The sequence below is a fragment of the Dermacentor variabilis genome, chromosome 1, assembly GCF_050947875.1.
Source record: "Dermacentor variabilis isolate Ectoservices chromosome 1, ASM5094787v1, whole genome shotgun sequence".
In the NCBI taxonomy this organism is placed as follows: domain Eukaryota; kingdom Metazoa; phylum Arthropoda; class Arachnida; order Ixodida; family Ixodidae; genus Dermacentor; species Dermacentor variabilis.
The window spans coordinates 78,771,290-78,777,289 of NC_134568.1; positions in this window are offsets into that span (position 1 = coordinate 78,771,290).

The window sequence follows — 6,000 nt, forward strand, 5'->3', positions numbered from 1 at the left end:
CAAATGTGCTGCCTAAATTTTAATATATCTAGGCAGCACATTTGGAGTCGATGCGAATCTATTATGTAAGTTTTTAAAAAAAGTGAAAGAAAGCTTTCCTTAGAAGAGTTATCGACAGTGCTGCTTGCCCGAGGAGGGCTGCCTTAAAGCATATATAGTTGATATCTTCTCTCTCTTTTCTTTTTATTCCCCCTTTTTCATTACCCCAACGCAGGGTACTCAACGAGACGCATTTCTGGTTAACAATTTCTGCCTTCTCCTTTTCTGTCCCCCCTCGCTTTCTTAACAAATGAACTTGTCGCCGTGTTACAGTTTAAGAAAGAAACGCTTCTTAAGATCAAAGAAATTGATTCGCCTGCAGCAGGCTACATACTGCGGCGTCAGTGTATTTCACTGCATCAGCCAGCTTTGAAGGTCTACCCGCGGGTGGCAAATGGGCACTCATTATCTATATGTTGCTATATGGAACCCGCCTGTTTCTTAGCTGCGAGGGCCCGACTGATTCGCATGAAGCTGTTCGTAGAGAGCAGTCAGCGATATATTATTATTCAATAAGATCGTGAGCGACGCCCTGCGCACTCGTTATAAGGCATATAGCCATACTTCTGAAGCTGTCGCACCGACAAGAAAGCATGATGAACGAAAGTTGGGCATACAGGCATTTCCTTCGCGTTGAGTCAATCTAAGGAGCAAAGGCTTCCAGCGAGAAATTCGAATCTGCAACGCCGCTCTCTACAGGAGCGCTGGGATGCAAAACATCCCGCAAAGAAGCTTCACGTCTTCTTATTGTATTCTTAAGAAAAAATTGGTTTGATGGCCATGTGGGGAAACACCGCAGCGATATTGTAAGCGACGCTTGAGCGGAGCATTTGTCAGCCTTGATCGCCAGGCTAAACCCGCCTCTTGCTACAACCCGCCGCCACCACCACCACCACCAGTATTTCTTCTCATAAACATGTAGAAAGAAGTAACGTTAAGAAAAGAAGGAAGTAAATGCACGCAGAATTAAAATGCGCCTTCTATTAACAATTATTCTTAAGGATACACTGAACTGTTATTAGCAAATTACGCTTCCCCGATACGAAAAAAAAAGAAAAGCTCACTCTTATTGTTTGAGGTGGCTCGCATGGTACGCCAGAAAAGACGCAGAAACTAAAGACGAATTGCGATGTTGTCTTAACTTCCCGCATGAGCTTGCCGTGACTAAAACGGCGCATGCTCAAGTGTAGTTGAGATTTTATTGGTCTACAGATGGATGGACTACAGTCTATTCTAAAAGAGCCCTAGACTGAACTTGGGAAGTTTCCAGAATAGTTATTGCACCATAGGCGGCCAACGTACGAGAATATACCTTGAAATCCATGATGTCAAACAGAACGGCGCTGAAGTTATGGTGTGCACTACTACTACTACTACTACTACTACTACTACTACTACTACTACTACTACTACTACTACTACTACTACTACTACTACTAATAATAATAATAATAATAATAATAATAATAAAACGGGATTGCTCTTCAATTCATAATCTAGCTATCAACCACCTACCTCAACATTACGACGATAAAGTTTTTAAAGAATACGTTACCAGTGTAAACCGATGTAGTGTTTGTGTTTAGCGTCCCTTTAATGTAATGGTGTCACAGGCACTTTCTTCCCTTTCTCACCTGGAATCCTTTTATCCTTCTCCTTGCGAAAGAAAAGATCTCGTTGTCAGTTCACGACGTGAACATAACCTTGAAATATTATTTGCAGTCGCAAGAGTCACCAAGTAATTATGTTGAGCGGTTATACTTCGGGGCTATGTTTCGGGGTGACTGTCACCAGATAAATTCATGGGGACAAAGTCCCAAAGTCACTTACACAGGCTATAAGAGACATGCCGTTGTTTGGGACGCTGGATTAATTCCACACCACCTGCCTTTGTTTAACATGCACCTAAATCTAAGCACACGGACGCTCCGACCGAAAGGCGGACGCTGCCGTAGGGAATCGAAAGCGCGATCTCATTGGCGCTCGTCCACAGAACATCATAGCCATTAAGCCACCCCGGCGGTTGTGGCAGTTACCAGTACCACCACCGCTGGATTAAAAAAAAAAAAAAAGTCCTGCCTGCCGCGTGCATCGGAAGCGCTGTCATCCGCCGCCGCCGCGGCGCCACCAGTCGGGGACTGTTGTCTGGGATCGGCATAGCGAGATGCGCGAGAAACGCGCTTGGAACGCCGTCGCCCGTGGAAACCGACGCGTCCCGTCCCCGACCGCTGGCGCCGTTCGGCCCAGCCGAGAAGGCAACTACGGCTGAGGCATTCGCTCCCATTGCAGCCCGCCTGACACAGCATGCCCCACCTTTTTTGTTTATTATTATCTAGCGGCCGTGCCAGTACAAACCTTTTTTCGTGGAAACTTCAGCGAAATCGAGCGCGAGCTTTCCGCCTGAGGAATACCCATTTCTAGAACCTTTATTTCTTCGTGCAAGTCTATCGCTGTGCTGAACATGCTTATGCTGAATTTGCAACTTTTGCAATAATCTGATCACCAGTTGCAGAATGTGCAATAATGTGGGTGCTAAAGCGCCTGTCCTTGATTATGGGACAATATTGGATGCCGAATAGCCGCTTCTCTTCAATGGCATGACCAGGCTGCTCGTCTATACCCGGCGCAACATATAAATTCGCGGCTTTTCGCTTTCCCACATTTAGAGGTCGAGAAGGCACTGCGGCAGGCCTCTTCGTATCTCCTCGTGCTCTCCACATCATCCGGTCCTCGGTGTCGACATTAAGCACTGCACTTGCAGCGCGGCGGCATCTGCGCAACGCCTTCTATAGGCCACAAGCGTTATTGCGGCGAATGTCGCCATGTTTATATGTCTGGGGCGATGCGCAGCGACTGGGGTTCGGCCTCGCATGTCTCCAAGGCGAAGAATATTGACTGGCTGCCGCACACGCTCTCGCCGAGATGTCGGACCATATCTGGGTCGCCGCTGGCTCCGTTCGCATCTGGGACGTCTCCGCATGTTGATGCAGGCTGGCCGTGGCCTCTCCTTCCCTAAATACGTACCACACACGAGGAGGCGGCTGCTACGCACCGTGAGCATCGAGTGCCAGCTACTTCTCCTGTGTATTACGCATGCATTGCGGTTGCGTCACCGGTGGTCCAGCAACGCTCGTTTATGGCTGTGTTTGCTGCCCCTATCTCGGGCCATGCGTGCATGCGCGCGCGCGCGCACCAAAGCGATTTGCGCCGCTGTTTATGCCGCCTGGGAAACACTTACATCTTAGCCTCCTCAACGACCACTTCCCTTTCCCTCCCGTACCTGTCCCCGGTCTAACGAGCTGGTTATATGCGCGCAGGGTCCTTTCAGACCCTACACCACACGCCCAAGTTGTGCGAAGCGGATGGCGGTAACTGCTACTTGCGTGTTTCAGCTGCCTTTTTTTCAGGCTTTCTGTATCTATGCATACCGGCTCTCTCCTTAAGCATGCCAGGGGGCCATCCCGGAAAATAGCCGCATTACATCCTAAAGGTACCGGATCACTTCACGGTCTAACAAATATATGACCCGCAAACCGAGTCAGCTCTCGAAGTTGGCGTTCTCCAAGGCCCTTGGGACAAGGTCGTGAACCACAGTGAAAGACCCTCCTCTCCCTACTAAAGTGGGCCCCCCACAGCCGTCGGGCGGGAAGTCTTCGAGGAACACAAAGTTCAATTAGTCACTAATCGACAGGACACGCGCTTCGAACTCATTTGGCTCCGATTTCATTTTTCCCAAGTTGTTTTTTTTTTCGTCCTTTTTCATTTGCCTTTAATTTATCATTCTCAGATTTTAATTAAAGCAAGTATTTATATTCCTATGGTTTCGTTGGTTTTATTGTGTGTTGGATTCATATTATTTTAACATTGATGTTTAATCATTTGACATAAACGCACTAAAAACAGCTGACAAGAGATGTAACAAGAAACACAAAGTCCCATAACTAGTTCATTAAACACCGATAACATGAAGTACAGTCACAGAAAGGAGCATAACATCAAGCTAAATCAAACATATACATCCAGCTTAGAATATATTGTAGAAACGGTACTGTAATATTGGCCAAAAATATCGTTCACGTCCAGAGATCTCTGGAGGGCCACCAGGGCTCGCCTTTGTAATGATTCTTTTTGAATTTGAAAATTTTTGAAAAATTAATGATTTTGTTTGGAGTTGAAGGGCCTGCAGGACAATACCATTAGATACCGTTATAAATGGCGTCTTTCAGGATCATGTCAGGGTCATTATCGCAGATGATGTTGTTCCACACGTACGTTTCGAACTATCAGCGCGGAAAATGTTATGCAGAAATTATTTGTAGATGCAGTACAAAGCCGGAAACGGTGAAACAGCATTTAAAAAGATCTTTTGGCCACAGTGGCACAGATCCAATGGGCCAAGAGGGGGTATACCGCAAGTGTAAAAAGTTTAAGAAAATCAAAGAAGTTCCCGCCTACTATGAACTATTCCATTAGAGGTCTCTGTGCTTTACAGACACCTAACAGCCTATAACGCATGTGCAGGTTTTATGTCATGATTCATTGCTTCATTAGACAGAACAGAAGTCTGCTCACTGGGAATACTTTGTTGGTGGACACACACGCAGCTGCGATAGGATGGCTTAAGCGAAATAATTAAAGTTTAGCAAAATGCATTTGAGCATGGTGCGCTCTTCCATAAAGGGATCATTATACTTGAGATATTGCCATGAGCCGACATTACATGTACATGATTTATGTCATAAGTTAATATTTTGTTACGCAGAACACATGTGCGCTCACTGTAACAATTCTGTCGATCAGCATTTAGTGCTATCTAAGCCGGTTTAATCGGCTAAACAGTCCCGAAAGAAACGAAACCCGAAATAGTAGGCAAAGAAAGTTTTGCTTTAATATTACATAATTTACCCCGTGATTTAGGAAGTTTTCATATTGAACTTGTCCTGCGGCCTGATCAGCTATAATATTTCTTGGAGTAGTAGGAAAAAGAGAGGGAAGTAACCGGAAGGTTAGCCAGTGTAAATGCCGACTGACTACCCAGTGCTGTAGAAAGGGATAAAAGGAATAAAACGTTATAGAAGAGCGAACGGGTCGACACACTAATTCACACACAAAAAAAGTGCTTACACCAATGCAATGTAGCGCGCCGCAACTCTAACCCCCGTATTCTCAAACGATCCTCAACTAGAGGCTCTGCCTCCTCTCCACGGAGTAGGGTGCTTCGATGCCAGGCCGGGAAGGTGGGCTTCGAGGCACCCTACCACTGAGTTAAGCGCAGCGCCGCCCCTTGACTGAATAAGACGCTACGCTTCTCGAGAATCGACCCGCTGTGTCAATGAAGTGCCGAGACCGCTTCTGTGAAAGGGTGACGCTGCCATCCCCATTCTCGAGTCGAGGTGTACTGTTGACTGGAGGAACGTTCTAGAATGTAGACTTTAGAGTCGGCCACATTCCGCATTTTCTCAAGTAGCGGTGCAGTGCGTCTAAGACAGAGGGAGAGAGAGAGTGAGAGAGAGAGAGAGAGAGAACAAGGACAAGAAAGGCAGGGAGGTCAACCAGACGAGAACTCGGTTTGCTACCCTACACTGGGGGTGAGGGAAAGGGGAATAGAAAAAGGAGAAAAGTGTAAAGGTCTCGAGTTTGCTGCTTTGAACTCAGTCTGGATCAGTGTCCGAGAATTCTCTACTCCGCCAAGAGGTGATCCTCCAGTTTGTCAGAAGCAGTCGACATCGCTTTACTAGCTACACTGTAACGAGGGCGCTCACAGAGGAATTTATTATTACTATTTGATATGAAAACACACATATACAATGGACAGATGAGCAAACCGGGGGGGGGCATGGAGCAGGCTGGCAACTACTACTGAGAGGGGCACAACGCCTGCGCGTTATGTGGCAAGGAGGGCTGTCAGCCACTACAGGGCATTAGTGATTGCCACGCTGAGCCACAGTGCTTTTTTCATCT